Source organism: Myotis myotis, unplaced genomic scaffold (genome assembly GCF_014108235.1).
Source record: "Myotis myotis isolate mMyoMyo1 unplaced genomic scaffold, mMyoMyo1.p scaffold_m19_p_1, whole genome shotgun sequence".
Classification (NCBI taxonomy): Eukaryota; Metazoa; Chordata; class Mammalia; order Chiroptera; family Vespertilionidae; genus Myotis; species Myotis myotis.
This window is the reverse complement of record NW_023416313.1, coordinates 144,814,946-144,836,058: the sequence shown is the minus strand read 5'-3', so window position 1 is coordinate 144,836,058 and position 21,113 is coordinate 144,814,946.

The window sequence follows — 21,113 nt, the reverse complement described above, 5'->3', positions numbered from 1 at the left end:
ACACAAATTAGAAGACATGTCAGTTTTATATTAATATTTAATAACTTGATTAAACTTTGACTGAAAGCCTGTTTGTTTACATATTATGCAAATTGATTTTGAAATAAAGTTTATAGATTTAGGTAATGTTTACATTACGTCAGTTTCTAAGTTTACATATTCCATGTAAATTTTGGTGCCTATAGGATAAGTTTGAATTTAGGAAAAAATAGCAAAATAGTAGAATTAGTGCTCAAGAAGTTTTCAAAATTAAATTTTAACCTTTTTATTCTGTTAGCTTCATTGCTTTGTAATTTAAAAAGAGATCGTATGCACTGGCATGACAACAATCCATGATGGTTGTTCGCTCTTTTGGAGCCTGTTTGCCAGCAATATCCCCCACTCAGACCCATCCTCTGGTCTGCTTTGCTTTGTGAGGCTTATCCCTGTGAATTGCACCACCCACTCTCTCTTGCCCTAAATATCAGGTAAAGAACTGGTATCCAAAATATACCAATAATTCCTAAAACTCAACAATAAAAAGACAAATAACCCATTTAAAAAATGAGCAAAGGATCTGGACATCTTACCAAACTAGAAACAACAAAGATATCCTTCATCAGTGAATGGATAAACAAATTGTGGTACATTCATACAATGAAATATCATTCAGTGGTAAAATAAATAAGTTATCACCCCACAAAAAGACACAAAGCATCCTTAAATGCATACTTCTATGTGAAAGAAGACAGACTGGAAAGGTTATATAATTCAAATTATATGACATTCCGGGAAAGTTAAAACTAATAGAGACATTTAAAAAAAGTCTAGTTATTACCAGGAGTTCAGGAAGAGGGAAGAAGCCGCTAATAAGTTAAAAACAGTTTATTTGAGGGGGTGATACTATCCTGTGTGATATTGTAATAGTGAATAAATAATGTGCATTTATAAAAAAAAACTATAAACTTTTAGCACAAAGAGTAAACCCGAATGTATGCAAATATTAAAATATATTAGCATATTGGAGAATCCAAATTGTGACAAAAGAATCTGTCAATATTACAACTGTATGAAAAAATCCTCAATGAAGAAATTAGAGAGACAGCTGCTTATATAAATAAATTTGGAAAACAGTGGAGCCTATGATGCTTAAGGCAAAAAGAACTGTGCCTGAACACTGTACTTTAGTTGACGAAGCTGTTCCCTATAGGGGTAAGAGTTAACAGTGTTTATATATAAATATGTGTGCGTGTGTGTGGGGGGGGAGTGAATTGAACTGAACAACTAAAATGTGTGTGTGTGTGTGTGTGTGTGTGTGTGTGTGTTTATGTGTGTGTTTGAATTGAACAACTAAATAAAGTGTAGAGGTTAGAGATAAGCAAGGGGAAGAGCTGCAATGATCTGTATGGTAAAGGATCAGAGCTGGAGACATCACTATGAATTCATGTTTAGCTTACTATAGAAATAGATGATTACATATAGAAATATATTGTACACAGGGAAGTATAGCCAAATATAGTTCTTACTGTCAACTGAGAAATCCTAGATTCAATAACACTCCAGTAGCAACAAGTATATCTAGCACCCAGATTTTGGTTTCTAATCCCCTTCTCCAACAAAAGGAACCAGGGCTTCTTGGATAAATCATTGATTCTAGGACCGGGTCAGGAATTATGTAAGGTGGGTCTGGATCATTATGTGGTGCTAGAAAGTAAGGGAATGTTATGGATTAAACTTTGTACCTACCACCTAAATTTATATATTGAAATCTAATCCTCAGTGTCATAGTATTTGGAATTGTGGCTTTTGAGCAGTATTAGGTATTTCTGCCATTAGAGGATAATATGATAAGTCAATTGTCAATAACCCAGAAGAGGGTTTCACCAGAATCCAACCATGCTGGTACCCTGATCTTGGACTTCCATTTTAAAGATAAAAAAGTATTTTTTTTAAATCTGTAAACTACCTAATTTATGGTATTTTGTTATAGCAGCCTGAAATGTCTAAGTTAGGAAGTGCTCAAAACAAAATAAAACAAAATTCTCCACTGACCAGGTATGTTGAAGGGTTAACAGAGCCAAATGAAAGAATTAGAAATGGCCAAACCTGGACAGTTTTGAGCAACAAAATAAAGGATGGGTTATAATCCAAAGTATAAAATAAATGCCCATGAGTCCATGCTGATATAAATAAATAATTGAATGAATGAATGAATGAATGAATAAATAAATAACTTGGGGAGACAAGACAAATCTTGTAGAAGAATTACAAATAATTTATCCAGGTACACTGTCTTTTTGGAAGGGGAACATTTCCAACTCCTTAAGTGTGAGGTATGTATAGTGATTTTCTTCCTTTTAAAAAAACAACATGGAAAGGGGAGAAAATGAGCAATGAGAAAACCTGACAAGCACTACCTCAGCCAGGTCAACATTAATATTAGGTTAGAAATAAGTTGATGATGTATCCTTAATATGATGTGATGAAATAGTTTTATCTTCATGGTTTTCCTCCCTAAAACCCATAACCCCAATCTTAACTACTCTCCCAAAGCTTAACTACTAATAGCTTGCTGTTGACTGGAAGCCTTAATGATAACATCAACAGTCAATTATCACATATTTTATGTTACATGGGCTGTATACTCTGTTCTTGAAATAAAAGGAGACTAGAGAAAAGTGAATATTAATAAAGAACATAATAACAAAGAGAAAATACATTTACAGAACTGCATGTATGTGCCGCGCCAGCATTGCCAAGGGTGAACCTGAGTGGGGGCGGCTGAAAGGCTTAGAAAAGACAAGAGAATGAAAGCTGGGTCTCGGTGGGAGGCTGCTTCTCTGAGAGACAATGACAACGCCCACAAGCCATGTCTTTATTTTATAGCAGATGCCACCAGGCAGAATAAGGGCGTGATCAAGATGTTTACAACATTCTCATGGGTTTCAATCCTACTCAACTACATGCACCTGAACTCTATCAAGCCTACATCACTCAGGCACATGGGGCCATGTGTTTGGACCATAGGTTCAAGCTTACAACTACAGCTGTTGGCTATAATTGTGCTGGGAGGGCTCTGCCCTCCAAGCTGGGACTTGCACATGGCAATGCGACGATTGTACCCTCTCAACAGTCCAAGGCTTGAGCCTGTCCAAAACACTGTAGCTGCTTCCCACACATGTAATTATTGAAAAAAATGCATGTATAAGTGTGCCCATGAAGTTCAAACCTGTTTTGTTCAAAGGTTAGCTATGTAAGGTGACTAAAGAAAACTTAAATAAAGTATGGACTTAAGTGAGTTCATGATCCATACTAATGTCAGATATAAACAAAGAAGATACTGCAATGCAGGGCATAAATGAACTCTTTTATCACCTAAATTTTTTTTCTGAAAATCTAAAACTACCCTAAAAAAATAAACTCTACTTTGAAAAAGAATGTCTATCATGAAGTCTGACACATAATAAGTTTATAATCCATGCAAAGTTAGGAAAGTCATACCTTCATGAATTCAAGAATTTTACTCTTGAGAATAGAATGAAATATAACAGCTTAAAATAACCCAAAGGAACATCTTGTTCAATTTTTGTATAAAGAAGGAAAATAAAAACAAGAGATGGTAAGTGAATTGCATAGAGTTGTTAAAAACTAGGTCCCTTTCCCAAACAGAATTGTTCAGCTCTTGAGACCTCAAATTATTGGAGTATTTATCTGTATATCTTTATTATGAATTATCCTTCCTAACTGGAATAATTCTAATGTTATGAAGGGATAAAGTTAGAAGCCTCAGTTAAGGACTTTTAAGATAATCTGGTTGTATAACCATAGATTTTAGAAAAGAAGATCCTCTCAATGTAAATTAGACATTAAATAATTAGAAATTGAGGGAGTTTAAGGGATGGAAGCCTGCCCAATGTGCCTTAGTTGGTTGAGCATTGTCCCATGTACCAAAAGGTTGCCTGTTTGATTCCTGGGCCCTGGGTTCTGGGCTGGATCCCTGATGAGGGAGTGCAGAAGGCAGCCAATTGAATTTCAGTCTCACATCAGTGCTTCTTTCTCTTGCTCCCTCTCGCTTCCTCTCAAAAATCAATTTAAAAACATATTTTATAAAAATGCTATATTCTGTTTAGCTCTTGGAAAACTGTCATTCAGTGGAGTTATTATAGGGCTCATTAGAAAAATTGAGGAAAAAGCAAAAGTTTTTTTCTGATAAGGGCCTATAGTTAGTGAAAGGTTTTTACTTTATAAATTCAATGATTGGAATGATAATAGACCAAAAGTAATCCCTAACACAAGTGTCCTCACCAATAAATTCATTGTTGAGCTAAGGGCAGTGATGGCGAACCTATGACATGTGTGTCAGAGGTGACACACGAACTCATTTTTTTGGTTGATTTTTCTTTGTTAAATGGCATTTAAATACATAAAATAAATATCAAAAATATAAATCTTTGTTTTACTATGGTTGCAAATATCAAAACATTTCTATATGTGACACGGCACCAGAGTTAAGTTAGGGGTTTTCAAAATGCTGACACGCCGAGCTCAAAAGGTTTGCCATCAATGAGCTAAGCTCTAATATAGCTTATAGGTATCTTATACTCAGGTGTTGATATTTATTTAAATATTTTGTGTTAAACATCTTTATTTAGTTTTGAGTCATTGAAATAATGTAATCATTATAATATTTTATAATAAGAAAGGCTCAATTAAGTCTAGGAATGTGTGTTTCATTATTTCACATTTTCCATTCAGGTTAGAAATTGGTGTAACTGCTAAAACAATGCTATATTAAGTAGATGTCACTCTCCAAACAATGAAAAAAATAAAAATTGCAGAGGAACTAACCAATTTGATCCTTTTATGCAATGCAAATAGACCCAATGCATTGGTCATCAATATCTTGTAGAAAATATAGTTGGTAGAGATAGTAAATTATAGTTACACCATTTTTCTAATAGTTGACATCTGCGTACACAGATGATGGCAATTATTAAATATTGTGTTGAGATTCATATACTAGTATACAATACAGCAGTGCTGGAGGTTATTTGAGAACAGAGGAATGATTTAGAAAGATTAACATTTCAAAATATTTATGGTTGAAGCAAAGCTTAAATACATTTAGAAATAGTTCATAAGGAGTCTAAATGTTTAAAGACATTTGGCCCAATGTCATTTTTTTAAAGAAATAGAATGAGAAATCAGCATATTTATATGGAACCATAAAAGACCCTGAATAGGCAAAACAATCGTGAGAAAAAAGAACGAAGCAGGAGGTATCATGCTACCTGACTTCAAATTATACTACAAAGCTACAATAATTATAATAGCATGGTATTGGCAGGGAAACGGACACACAAATCAATGGAACAGAATAGAGAGCCCAGAAATAAAACCACATGTATATGGACAGATAATTTTCAACAAAGGAGTGAGAAACACACAATGGAGTAAATATAGTCTCTTCAATAAATGGTGCTGGGAAAACTAGAAAGCCACATGCAAACGAATAAAACTGGATCACAGTTTGTCCCCCTGTACAAAAATTAATCCAAAATGGATCAAAGACCGAAGTATAAGACCCGAAACAATAAGTTACATGGTAGAAAATATAAATGCCAAACTTATGGACCTTGGCCGTAGAGAACATTTTATGAACTTGACCCCAAAGGCAAGGGAAGTAAAGGACTATGTAAAACGAAAAAGCTTCCGCACAACAAAAGAAGCTGACAACAAAACAAAGAGGTAGCCAACCCAGGGGAGATGATATTTGCAAACAGTAGCTCCAACAAAGGTTTAATTTCCAAGTTATATACAGAACTCATAAAACTCAACACCAAAACAAACAAACAACCCAATGAAAACTGGGCAGAGGACCTGAAAATCCACCTCTCCCAAGAAGACTTCCGAACAATCAACGGATATATGAAAAGATGTTCAATCTCACGAGTAAATCAGATTTCTCTAATTTGTATTAGGAAAACGCAAATCAAAACTACAACGAGATACCACCTCACACCTGTTAGAGTGGCCATTATCAATAAGACAAGCAATTACACGTGTTGGCGAGGCTATGGGAAAAGGGAAGCCTACATTCATTGCTGGTGGGAATGTAATCTGGTACAATCTCTATGGAAAGCAATCTGGCAATACCTCAAAAAATTAAAAATATGACCCAGTAATCCAGCTCCTGGGTATATGGCCAAAAAACTCAAAATCATGTATTCACGAAGATATATGCACCCCTATGTTCATTGCAGCAGTACTCATGGTGCCCAAGACATGGAGACAACCGAAGTGCCCTGTGATAGAGGACTGGATGAAGAAGAATGGAATACTACTCAGCCATAAGAAAGGATGAAATACTGCCATTTGCAACAACATGGATGGACCTTGAGAACATTGTGCTAAGTGAAACAAGTCAGTCAGCTAAAGCTAAGAACCATATGATTTCACTTATATGTGGAATATAAAACTGAAACTCGTGAACCCAAACAGCAGTGAGGTGGTTGCCAGAGGGAAGGGGGTCCTAAAATATGGTGACAGGAGAATTGACTTTGGGTGGTGGGCACACAGTGCAATATACAGACCATGTAACAGAAACCCACACCTGAAACCTATATGGTCATGTCGAACAGTGTCACCCCAATAAATTTAATTTAAAAAATGTTTAAAGAAAGAAACATGTTAATTTAGGTTTGTAAACTAACAATTTTTTAAACATATCTGGTGTAGAAGTTACTTTTATTCTCCAATTTTGATAATTAAAACTTTTACTTGTACTTGAATGCACCTATAATACAAGCTAGATAATATAGCACATTTACATAGTTTAATTATTAAAGTAACTTCCCATAGCACATAAAAATAATAATGTGTTGTTTTTTTTTAAATGAAAGGCAAAGACCGTGAAGCCATATTTATAACATATTACACCTCTGCCACGGATTGTTATCCAGATAAGCAAAAACACAAACAAAATAATCTTTTATAGGAGGGAAATAAACTCAGTATATAGGAACTGAAATTACTTTCCCGTTGGTTATCAAGGAAGTTCCTTTATCTTCATCTTTTTAAACTTTTAGGTTACTCCATTATATTAAATGCTATCTTCTGTGAAATACTTTTCACAATTAATGCACAACCTCCTCTCACATTATTTATTCTGTAACTCAATTCATAAACAATGTCTCAAATAAATTAACTGTATACTTAAAGAATACATCTAGAAATATTGTTGTGCCCTCCTGCCATCTGCATTGCGAAGATAAGCAGCTTCCTGCTCAGACGGCTAGTGCCCAGCTTGCAGCAGGCGCTGCTGCTCCAGCTCCAGGGGCTGCAGGACGAATCAGTGGAGAGTTTCTAGGTGACTCTGGTGGACAGAGTACAATGGGGAGGTGGCCATCTTCGGTCCCCCAAAACCTCCTAGGATGGTGGCTACTTCAAGGCACGCCTGCAGTTCCCACCGACCGCTCAGTTTTGGGCACGTGTGCGCCTCCATCCCACACCCCGTGGCCATGCTCCAGCCTCCACCCCAGAGCCCGGAGCTGCACGCAGAGCAGGAACGCCACCCGGAACCTCAGGACTATCCGCCTGCGCTTCATCTCCCTCGTGAAGGAACCCAGCACCTTCCCACCTGCCTTCCTGATACACAGAAAAGTGGAAAGAGAGCAAAGGCTCGCGGGGAGTTCGCAGGCCTCACCCGAAGCAGGTGCTGGGACGCGGACACAGAGCCTGATGGGCGTGAAGCCGCCCGCGCTGGCCGGCCGTGCAGACCACGTTTGGGCGCTCAGACCTCTCCCGTGTCCATTGCGAGGAGAACACGGTGAAGTCGATGCTGGGGCCCAGGACGACAACTGCTTCGGGGACTAAGAGGAAAACGGTGGCCACTTGGAGGCCTGACACTAAGTCCCCAGAGGCACAGATTTGCAAGTTTCACCTCACCAGGCCGGACCCTGTGCGCCAATGGGGCACCTCCTGACCGGAGACTATCTCGCCCAAGGTTTGTGCTGCCTGTCTCCTTGGATTGCTTCCTTTTATGTCTCGCTTTCTTTTCCTGTATTAGTTCTGGGTTTTTCCTCTGCTTCGGAGAGGAGGGCCCCAGGTGGGGAGGGGTGCATGGTGGCCTCCGGTTCCTGGACCCTGGCCTGGTCCCCTGCTCCTCTGGCTGGAGCCAGAGACTTGGGGGCCCAGCTTGTAAAAGGACGGAATAACTTGTTGCTTCTTTTCTCTGCTTTGGATTATTTGGAATCTAAATAAAATGCCTTTATGAGGAAAAAAAGCCACCTCCATCAAGGGGGCTTGGAGAACATATGGCTGGTAGTTTTCAGATATATTTGGTCAGGGTCAAGGAAAATGCATTTATTTCCCAAAATTCTTATTTTGTCCTGTTGATTAGACCACATACTAAATTAGATAAATTGTCAGTGTTGTTGCTTAGTTACAATGGATTTTCATTTTCAGTAATTCTTCAGTAAGTAGAAAAGGAAACTTTTACTTTTTTTGGGGGGGGGTGCTCTTTTTTTCATTAAAACAAAGGGATTGTCGATGTTTCCTCTTGAATTAGACTCTGATTATTCCTTTACATCCCCCCCTCCCCTTACTCACCTTTGTTTTTGCTTTTACTCCAGTTAACTGTCTTTCCTCATTCTAAAGTTAGCTCTTCTAAACTTGACTATCTTCTGCCAAAATACTTTCTGGCAATCTTCCAATGTTTTCAGCACTGATGTGTGTCAGTTTCCAGGATTTTTCAATATGTTGGTTTGTTTCTCTTAAAATCTGCTCACACCCCAACCTAGTTCATGTATTGTAAATTTTAGCTTGATTCCTTAGTGGATAAATTAGACAGTTCCTTCATCCCCATAATCTAGAAAGATTGAGGTACAGTCACAGGAGCCTGGCCATCACCTAAACTTGGGGGCAAACTGAGCAGAAAAGAGCTTGCTGGTTCCATTAAATTTTATTATTACACATTTAGTGAACCTAGAAGATGATTTTAAATTTACCCAACTAGGCTTTTTATTATTTGCAAAAGCACCAATTTAAAGTCTTGATGGAAGTTTTTTCACTCACAAACCATAAAATGAAATTTTGCAGCAGCAGCAGCAGTAGCAATGAATGTTCAGAAATTCCAAGATTATTTTGATGATAAGATCCAGAATTTGGCATGTGATCCATCACTGCTAGACCCCCAGGACTAAATTAGATTTGCTCAGTATTTTCATATAATCCGCAGACATGGCTAAGGTAGTTGTATTATCATAATGTCCTAGGATTCACAATATCCAATTTGTTCTTTGCCATTGTCCCATGGGATCTAAGCCTTACTATATCCTTTTTTACTTTATAATTTATTTGAGTGTTGAAGAACACATTTCTATTAGATACTATATATTTCTTATGTTTGAAGAACATTTTCTCTTGTTCAATATTTGTAGGGATCGTGACATGTTACAAAAGCCATTAGACTGAGTATTAAGAGACCTGGATTTGTATCTTGGCCCTGTTATGTCTTCACTCATTTGTTTTTATCTTACTTTCATATTATTTAATTTCCTTTTAAGGAATAGAAGTCTGCCCTAGCTAACAGAGACAGAGAATAATTTCTAAGAAGAATATAGGGAGATATAAGGTTAGCTTACTTAAAAGGAAACCTGAAAAATCTAAAAGAGAAGCATAGTCTCATCAGGCCAATAGATGCTACCCCCAGCCCCATCACAAATTCCAGAGAAGATCTATCTCATTGGTCTAGAGCAGTGGTTCTCAACCTTGGCTGCACATTAGAATCACCTGGGAATCTTTTTAAAATCCTGATTTCTGGGCCTCATCCTCCGGAAATTCTGTTTCTTTGTTATGGGGTGGGGCCACAACATTAGTAACAAAGAAACAGAATTTCCGGAGGATGAGGCCCAGAAATCAGGATTTTGAAGATTCCCAGGTGATTCTAATGTGTAGCCAAGGTTGAGAACCACTGGTCTAAATGGAAGAAAATGGAGGGAAACAAATCATCTTGATTGATTTAACCAGACTGTATTTAATGGGAAGCAAAACTCAGGTGTTGGTAATGGAAGAACAAAAAGATGTTGCCAAACTAACAAAATCCCAAAGGACGTAGCAAAATTAACTAGTTGTTCAGTCTTTATGCTATCACCCGCATATTGCTACAGTGAGTTTTGTATGAAATATTAGAGAGGCAACATAATAATTCAACTTCATAATTATCTGTAAACTGGGGCCTCTTTCCAACCTGTCACTGCTTTGGGCCAGGCCCTCATCCTGTCTTTACCAGGCTAGTGTAGCTTCCTAACTGATGGCATAGCATCTAGTTTTACTCTTCCTCCTCCTAAGTCAGTGGTTCTCAACCTGTGGGTCGCGACCCCTTTGGGAGCCGAACGACCCTTTCACAGGGGTCGCCTAAGACCATCGGAAAACACATATATAATTACATACTGTTTTTGTGATTAATCACTATGCTTTAATTATGTTCAATTTGTAACAATGAAAATATATCCTGCATATCAGATATTTACATTACGATTCATAACAGTAGCAAAATTACAGTTATGAAGTAGCAACGAAAATAATTTTATGGTTGGGGGTCAGCACAACATGAGGAACTGTATTAAAAGGTCGCGGCATTAGGAAGGTTGAGAACCACTGTTAAGTGTTTCTCCATAATGGTTAGAGCTACTTTTTGGAATACAGCTTGTCTCTTAGAAACTTTGACTTCAATAGGATACAGCTTGTCTCTTAGAAACTGTAACTTCAATTCTTTATAGGATACTCAATACCTGTTCTTATCACCATGCTGGGCAGAATTAGATGCTCATTCTACTTAGCTTTTATTAAAGCACTTTGTACATAGCTTATTTGTAGTTACTGACTCACTGGATAATTATTGTAAAAGATGGGAAAATGTCTTTTTAAAACAATAAACAAAAAAATTATCAGAAAAACACACATAATCTGAGCTGTCTTGTTGCTTCTGTTTTCTAATGGCAATTTGAATATATTTAAAAAGATCCATGTACGTTCCCCTTCACTTACAGAGCTTAATATGGAAAGAATAAAAACTATATGTGTTTAAAGAAAAGAAACAAAATTTCAAAACGTCTGTAAGTTCTCTTCTGCTAAGGTGTTCATATCTGGAGTGAACATTTCTTCCTTTTATAGGCCAATGAATTTTATATATACAAAACTGGCTTGAAGCTAATTTCTCTGCATAATGAACTGACAAGTGAAATGAATTTTGAATATTCAGGTGGACTCACTGGGTAAAGGCATTAAGGGAGCCTGAGAAGTAATATGAAGAGGAGATAATAAGAAAGATTTTGAGGGGAAGGGGTTTATGCAACATGAAATCCCTTTTCTCTTGGGGAACCTCAATAGAAACCACCAGTGAAATTTCCCCAGGATAGGAATTGTAAAAATAGTTGCATCTAGTATTGAATTTTATGTCATTTGGTCTTCTGTGCATTTGTAGTGGGCATTGTGCCTGTCTTTATAACATCTTGCACTCTTGTCTGATTATGTAGCAACCATTTGGTTTAGGTTGGAATAACCTTTCCTCCTCCTGTAACAGCAAATTGGGCTAAACGCTCAGGTAATCCCACAATACCGTTTTAGACAGTGATTGGTTTGAAAGTAATCTTGGCTTAATCCACTCAATGCTTTTCTTGACATTTTCTGAGGCACAAGTGTTGGCTTAGGAAAGATTCTTTTGGCAGTCTCAAGACTTTTAGGACATTTTTGTCTGTGGTTGTGAGAATTATCCTGATTGTCCTACTGCATGTGAAGACATATACTTCACTTTCTGATGGCAGTTATCCTTTGACCGTATAGGGAGCCACCCTTGGAAAGACTTGACTGTGAGTAACAGTGATGGGAAAATGGAAAGCAAAGAGGAGTCTTCGAAGACTTGATTGAGTCACTAAGATCAAATGACGTGTAAGCTGATCTTGAAGCCTGCCAAACTTCAAGTCTTTCTAGTTAGGTGACCCAGTAAATCTCATTAATTGAATAAAACCAAGTTCTTGAATCCTCCCCCCTTTCTAAGCAGATGTCTCCTGTAGTCTTATTAATTTCATTAAATAACACCTATATCTCCCAGTTGTTCTTTCTCTTACAACCACCATCAAATTCATTAACAAATCTTGTCAGCTTTTCCATCAAAGTATGTAGATATTCTCACTTCTCATTATTTCCATTACTACCACCCCGATCTGAACCATAATTACCTCTTTTCTGGATTATAACTATAGCCTTCCAAATGCCTCACTTCTACTCTTGCCATCCTCTTCTCTGTTCTGTAAACACTGCTTTTCTGTAAATATGTCAGACCATGCCAGTGTCATAAATGTTCACTATGAATAAAGGCTCAAGTTCCTACATTGGCCTAAAAAGCTCTCTATGATATGGACCCCAGTTCTCATCTAGCCTCATATACACTTCTTTTCTGCTATGTCACTCTTCCCCAGACACTAGCGTCCTGCTTTTCTTCAAACATGCCACGTTCAACATCTCTACATTTGCTGTTCCTTCTGCCTAGAACTCCCTTCTTTCAGATGCCCACATGCCTCATTTCCTCAGTTCCTTCAGGTTTCTCTTTGAATGATACATTTCAATGAGTTTTTCATTGATTCCCCTCTCTAAAAGATGTGCTATACCTTGTGCCCTTCCTTGCCATAATCTTATCTCTAGTATGATCACTGCACATACATATTTATTTATTTACTTGCTTATTATATGTCTCTCCTCCCTCCAATTTATCTCCCTGAAATCAGGGATTTTTGACTTTTTGATTGCTAATTCACCAATGCCTAGACAAATAACTGTGTACTAGGGGCCCAGTGCACACATTTGTGCACCTTGAAAGGAACTCTGGGATGCGAGGCTGCAATGGGCACAGAGGTGGGTCTAGGCCCATCCTCCGTGCCCCCAGCCAGCCCCTCCTGTGAGTCTTTCCTGCCACGGCCCCACGTCCCCTCTCTGTTGGCAGCCCTGCTCCCGCTGCTGCTGCTCCCATGAGCTGACGGCACTGGCCCCCACTCGCACCCACTGATGGTGTGGAGCAATTGGGGCTGGCGCCAGCAGCAGGTGTGAGTGTGGCTGTTGCTGGCAGAGGGTGCGAGAAGCAACTGCTGGCCCCAATCGCCCCTCAAGAGCAGGGGGAGGTAGAGGAGCCCTGAGGGGAGATTGGGGCCGGCACCCACCGCTTGCTCGCACCCACTGACAGTGCTGAGCAACCAGGGCTGGCACCAGCAGCAGATGTGAGCGCCAGGCAGGACCGTGGTGCACGGGAGCAAAGAATTTTCATTAACCACCAGAGGCTCATCCTGATGACAGCGACTGGCACCTCACCTTGGTCTGGCACCCTGGCTCACCTGCTCCACCATCCCACCACAGCTGACGCCTGCCATGTTCATGCTCTGCCGCCTGCTGCCAATGTCCACCATGTTCCACACGGGCCCATTAGTGGTCAGCGCACGTCATAGCGGCCGGTTGCTTGCTTGTTTGGTTGTTCTGCCGTTCAGTCTATTTGCATAGATTGAATGCATATTTTCGGACAGTTTGAGTACTTTTCTGATTGCAACTAAAAGATCTCAAAAGCTACAGTTCTGATTTAATGCCTCACTACAGCCAACTTCTTAGAAAGCTGCGTTAAACATGAGGGTCTTCCATTTATGAGTGCTTTTGAAAATCTGAGATAAATTACCTGTATTCCCCTATGAGAGTGATTTGGTCACAAACACTGCAACACAAGTGAAATTCATGAAAAGCAGAAATGGGAGCAAAAGGTTAGTTAGGAGAAACATGAACCTCCAGAAAAGTCAACAGATGCGAAAGAAGGGTATAGTTCCCAATATATACATGATAGGAGCTTAAGTGAATTCATTTAAATGTTAAGGGAAGTGTGGTAACTTAAGGCTGAAGTAGTTGAGATTTGGATTACATTATTTGCATGTATGGGTTTCCCTTTCTACAGTGAGCTCTTTGGGAACAGCATCACTCCATTTATCACTGCTCCAGTACACAGAGCAGGTGCTCAGTAAGTAGCTGTTGCATAAACGAAACAGCATAGCACTGGAGAAGAGCTCTAGAGTTGGTAATACCAATAACCAGATGTTAGACATGTTATTTAGTCTGTCTTTGCAAGGTACCTTCATCTATAAAATGAAAGTGCTGAACTTCATAATTAAGCCCTTTCCAACTGTGAAATATTCTGTAACTTTACCTGCTTATGTTTGAGTAGAGACTTGCATGCACTTTCATCTAATAGAAATAAAGATATACTTCTTAAAAATTTCCTTGGCAAATATATTTTAGTTAATATAGCTGCCATAAACTTGGCTTGTAAAATAGTGTTTTCAATGATCTTTTAGCATGATAGATTAACTTTCATGTTCCTAAAGCCATATCCTTTGAATGCTGCTAAATTTACACTTCACTAATGGCAAGGATCTGATTAGAACTAGTTTCATAGAGGTTCCTTGACATTTTCAAACATAGAAATGTGTGTGCTTTTTGGAATAAAAGTCAGAGCATATCATAAATTATAAAAGTTACTGTTAAAGCTTGGTCTAATAGTGGATGGTAGTTATGCATTGAAAAGTGCCTGAAAGGCTAAACTTCTGCAAGATAAGAATTTCCCTGCCTCTCAATTTCTTTTATTTTCAGCTCCACAGTCTCCACACCTGGATCCACTGAAATTCTTATCTCTAGGCTTTGGTTTATCTCATTAGCCACTTGTCAGTTCTTCAGCTTCATTATTTGATAGAACTTAAAATTAGGAAAGCTGCTAATGTCTACGAGCATAGACCAACCAGTCAGCCTGCTGAATGGGAAGTCAAGGCAGAAACTTAACTGTGTGTACAGAGTTGGTAAAGGAGGGTATAGGGACTTCCTGTGACTTCCAAGTGACGTAGGCACTGGCAGTTTGTCTCCAAGTACCAAAATATTGGATCTGAAAGGGAACAAAGAAACTTGGGGGAGCAGATTTTGGATCTTGACATTTGTGACTAAGCCACTAGGTTCCATGACTAGGAACTAGGACTCAATTTCAAATCTAATAAATCATAGGATTTGTTCAACTGGAAGACTTTTGCTCTTGGCTAGACTTAATTCAAAAACTGAACAATGTTCCTGTCCTACAACTGGGACTCATTAGTATAAAAAGTCAGAGAAAGTAAAGGCAGTAGGAAAAAGAAAGGGCCTAAAAATGCCTTCAATTTTATGGAAAGGAACCAGTTAGGGAAATCCAAGAAGAAACAATCCTATATAATAAAAGATAAACATGTAAATCGACCATCCCTTCACTACACTCACCAGCCAATCAGGAGTGAATATGCAAATTAACCCAACAAAGATGGCGGGTTAATTTGCATACACAGGCACTGGGCAGAGAGCAGAAGTGGGAGAGCTGGCAGCTTTGGGGGACGTGGCTCCCTCAGTCGCTCCCTCGGTCGCTCCCTTGGGGGGCCATGGCTCCCTCGGTCTCTCCCAGTGCGGGGAACACCAGGAATTCTGAGAATAGTAGTTCTGATGGAAGCCCCAGGACTGGAAGTGGAAATCCAGAGCGCGGGGAGCACCAGGAATGCTGGGAATCATAGTTCTGGTGGCAGAGGGATCTCCTAACACTAGAGCAAAGTGAGCCTGGAGCAAGTTACTGTTGCGGTGGGGGATGGAGGGAAAGCAAAGGTGATAGACATAAGTAAAACAGAGTGCCTAGGAAAAATTAAAGGGAAGATGTCCTAAAACTTCCAGGAAATCTCCACCAATGAAGCAAAGAAAAAAAAAAGCCTCTATTATTCTGTGAGCAACAAACCAAACTGGGTTGGGGGTCTCAGAAAATTTGCTCATATGATTGCAAAGAGAGACAGAAACTCCCGATTGGAGAGGGTGCAGGTCGGGCTAAGGGACCCTCCCCCCAACCGTCCCCCCCAGTGCACGAATCTTCGTGCACCGGGCCCCTAGTAAGATATAAGAGAAAAACCAGATGAGAACACATTGTTCAAACTAAGGAAGGAAATGATTCAAAAGAGTATACAATGAATTTTCATCTTATTCATGGGTTAGATTCTTTATGCATGACATAAGTTGAAAAATGGTGTAAAGTCAAAACTATTTTACAGATTCCATCATAAGGTGCCATATGAGATATCAACACACAATTTTTTTTATAAAAATTCAACACAAGTTATTTTCTTCCCCAAATTGGAGTAGTCCCTCCACACCTTCTACTCTCCCCTCTCCCTCCTTCCTCTCCTACCTCCCTCTCTCCCTCCCTTCTTCCTTTTCCAGCACCATAAGGCAGTTTAATTTCATGTAGAGACCATGTTGAATGTAAAAGACAGAGTTTTCAATACTGGATTCATACTCAGTGGGCAAATAGCTTATACTATGGAGACTTACTGAGATGATGGTGGGTTCAAGAATCCCATCCAATGCCTGTTTTGGGCCAGAGGTTCATTGACTGGAACAGCACATAAATCACCTACTTATGTTATCATTTTCTTTCATTTCTCTTTGGCCAAGTGTTCATAAACTTAAATTTCAGAAGTTAATGCATTTTAATGTGACTATTCTATTATGCTGCAGAGAGAGGTTAGGAAGAATAGGGGTGGAGAAAAGTCCAGTTTAGTGCCCATCTAGGTGATTATAACTAACCTCTGAGTGAAATTTGTAGATGATACTTGGGAATGAGAGCCAATTTTTGAGCAAGTTAAGAGGACATTTCTGAATCTGCTGGTGAAAGAGGCAATTATTAATGGAGAAGGTCAAGGATAGTATTTCATCAAACTTTGGTATGCATACCCAGAAAATTTGGTTAAAAATTCAGATTCTAGGCCTCATCCCAGAAATTCTGATTCAGTAGTATCAAGCTGGAGACCAGAAGAGAGAACTTTAAGTCAATGACGTTTCAGATGCTGATGTCCTCAGAGCACATGTTTAAGAACTCAGATCTTAGATGGGGAGAGGAGAGGGAAAGAAAAAGGCCATTTATTGGGGTTGTCTTTGACAAGGAAACCTGTGACCTTTTTCATGAGGAGTAAGGGAAGATTAAAAAAATGAGTGTCAAGAAAGAGCTAAAGTGAGGTAGAATGAAGTTAGTTTTAATTTGCAGCCTGTAAGGTGATCCTTTAGAATAGGGGTCCTCAAACTATGACCCGCGGGCCACATGCAAATACAAATATTGTATTTGTTCCCGTTTTGTTTTTTTACTTCAAAATAAGATATGTGCAGTGTGCATAGGAATTTGTTCATAGTTTTTTTTTTAAACTATAGTCCGGCCCTCCAACAGTCTGAGGGACAGTGAACTGGCCCCCTGTTTAAAAAGTTTGAGGACCCCTGGTATACACGATATCCTTCTTGAGATAGAGATATTTGGGCAAGTTTTTTGAGGATAGGATAAAGAGATTGCACTCCATTGTACTTTTAGCCAAGGTGTGGTAGGTGGCCTCTCTCAGATATAAAGTCAAAGCGCAGACTGAAATGTATAAATGCAAAGCTAACATTTATTGAATATTTATTGTGAGTCAGGGCACTAATATCAAAAAAGAGTGACCATAAAATTGTCCTTAGGCACAGGAGGTCTGATAGTTAATTTTATGTCTGATAGGCACGGTACCCAATTTTTGATCAAATACCTGTCTCCATGTTATTGGGAAGATATTATTTTAGATGTGATTAACATTTAAATCAATAGACTTCAAGTCTGACTGAGCTCCCTCAAAGAAAAAGGACTCTGATTTCTGACTACCATTGGACTCAAGATTGTAAAACCAGCTCTTGCCAGAATTTAAAGCCTGATAGCCTGCCCTGTGAATTTCAGACTTATTAACTCCCACATGTGCATGAGTCAATATTAAAATCTCTCCCTCATTGTGTGTGTGTGTGTGTGTGTGTATGTGTGTGTGTGTGTGTTGGTGTGTTGTGTATTCTATTTCTCTGGAGAACCCTAATATAGAAGGAAATTGGTTAACTTTGGTTCTCTCTAATGGTTCAATGACTTTACTTATTTGGGATGAGGAATACTATATAGTTAAGACTCCGTGAATGGTACATACTGATTCTCTACCCAGGAAAATGTGTAAACATGCACATCTACACTAATAAAGGAGAAAGATGCAAACTGACCTTCGTGACACCCACCAGCCAATCAGGAGTGAGTATGCAAATTAACCCAATAAAGATGGCAGGTTAATTTGCATATGCAGGCACTGAGCAACTGCTGGTGGGGCGGGGCGCTTGCGTCATCGCCATGGTGATGATGCAGGCATTCCGCACACCCTCAGCCGCTCTGGGCCTCTGGGCAGCGTGGGAAGGCAGAAAGGCGGCTCTGGCTGGATCGAAGGTGGTGCCAGCAGCCAGGGGAAGAAAGGCCCATTCTTGTATGAATCTTCGTGCATTGGGCCTCTAGTACATGTAAAATTTTGCATACATATACCAGGTGCCCAGGGATTAAGGGCTCTTGCTCTGAGTTTAGATGTCAAACTGATGTGTTTCTAAGTAAAATGCACTAAGTCCTTCTAGGTTGGAAGTCTCGTTGAATTTCCTCTGGTTAGGAATCGAAGGCCAGCAATATGATAGGCAGACAAGAACACGATTTGTGTTCTAAGGTTTCTAAAAGGGTCTGAGACCAAAAAATGCTTTTGTTGATGTGCTTTGGAAGGACACTAAAGCTGCAAAAGGCACCCATGTCCTGAGGCAGTTTGCTTGCCAGTATAGGGTGTGGGCAGAGAGGCCTCTTGCCTGACAGCTGAATTGGCACAGTGATTCTATCAAATACACTAAGACACCCTGTTACTGGAGGAAGAACAGGAAATACATATAAAGGAGAAGAATCCAGACAGACATTGATTTTTAATGCTGAGCTATCAATGGAGGATTGTTGAACGTCCTTCCAGAATCTAGAATATGCTTATTTCCTGTTGTCTTTTATTTATTTTATTCCTTTTTATTATATAAAAAACTTCATTCCAGATGGCTTCATGGATATTTTACAGTGAATTTAAAAGAATTAATGTTCAGAATGCTGCTTTCTCAAGTAATGATCTGTGACCCATAAAAATGAACAAAGTGTCGCTGCTAAGGATTAGTGCAAAGAGAACTCAGATTCTGCAAAAGTTAGTAAAAATTTAGTATAAAATAACTATAAGTATGAATAAAAGCAGCACAAAATATCAAGGATATTATTTGCTGAATTTAAAACACCAGAGACCATTAGTTAACTTGCTTTGCCAGGTTAACTCATTTTTTTTAAAAAAATCATTGTTGAAAGTATTACATATGTCCCCTTTTTTTCTCCCATTGAGCCCTTCTCGCCCACCCCTGCCCCCTACTCCCCACCCCAGGCATCCACCACTCTATTGTCTGTGTCCATGGGTTATGCATACATGCATACAAGTTTTTTGGTTGATCTCTTCCCACCCACCCCCATCTTCCCTCTGAGATTCAATAGTCTGTTTCTTGCTTCTATTGGCATATATCAGATTAAGCTTGTTCTGTTGTCTGCACATATATTAGAAACTTTTCATTGAATCATTGCAATATAACTTAATGTTGCACTGTTACAAAAAAAGATTCAGACCCCTGCATGCAAAGAGTTGTACATTGTGAAAGGGAGAATATAGCATGTGCATATGTTTTTTTGCACTCAATTTAATGCCAGGTGAGGCTCAGTCAAAACTACTCATCCAGGCTCAAATAATCGGGTAGTATTTTGTTGTGGACTGGCAAATAACAATATAACAAATTCTGTATAAAACATGGTATGATTATTAATCTATGTCAATTTAACTGGGCCAAAGGGTGCACAGATATTTAATCAAAATCATCCTGGGTTTTCTGTAAGGCTGTTTGTGGATGAGATTATATTTAAATTAGTGACCCGGTGCACAGATTTGTGCACATTGAAAGGAAATTAATTAGAAAGTGGCTGGCAGGGTAGGATGCCCTGGAGCCAACCTCCCGCGGTCCCTCCCAGGCATCTCCTGAGTGAGCAGGGTCCCTCCAGCCGGTGGGGTCCCTCAGCTTGGCCTGTGGGAATTGGGTGAAACCAGCTCTCTGACATCCCCCGGGGGATCCCAGAGTGCAAGAGGGCACTCCTCAAAGTTGCTGATCTACAGGGTATGGAATGCAAATGCAAGTGTGCAGTAAACCAGATTCGGGGCCCACAGTGCCCCAGCAACATAACCCATGGCCAAAGGTGGAATCGCGAGGCCCCACGAGGAATCGGGATCCTTCTTCTCTGGATTCTGGGTTCGTCACCCGAGAACTGCTGCTGCCAAGTCACTGCAGCTTGGCAGCTCCTGCATTGAGCGTCTGCCCCCTGGTGGTCAGTGCATGTCATAGCAACCAGTTGGGTGGGCAGAGGGACACTTAGCATATTAGCCTTTTATATATGTAGATGGGCAGAGTGAGTAGAACAGATTGCCCTCAATAATGTGAGTGGGTTTCATTCAATCAGTTGAAGGCCTGACTCAAATGGAAACATTGGCTCTTCCTGTGTCTACAGGCTAGTGTGCCCTCAGACTAGAGCAGCCGTGGGCAAACTACGGCCTGTGGGCCGGATCCGGCCCATTTGAAATGAATAAAACTAAAAAAAAAAAAGACCGTACCCTTTTATGTAATGATGTTTACTTTGAATTTATATTAGTTCACACAAACACTCCATCCATGCTTTTGTTCCAGGCCTCTGGTCCAGTTTAAGAACCCATTGTGGCCCTCGAGTCAAAAAGTTTGCCCACCACTAGACTAGAGCTATAATATTAGTTCTCTTGGGTCTCAAGCTTGTCAACTCACCCCATAAATAGTGGGATTTGTCATTCTCCATAATCATGTGAGCCAATTCTTTATAATCTATCTATCTATCTATCTATCTATCTATCTATCTATCTATCTATCTATCTATCTATCTATCATCTATCTATATCTATCTATCTAATCTATATCTATCTATCTATCTATATCTCTATATCTCTATATCTATCTCTATCTCTGTTTCTATCAAATCATCTTATTGGTTCCATATTTCTGGAGAACTATGACTATACACATAGTATTACAATAGTTTTAGCACTTATTTTAAATTTTGGATTTATTCTTGCATAACTTTTACATTTATAATCATT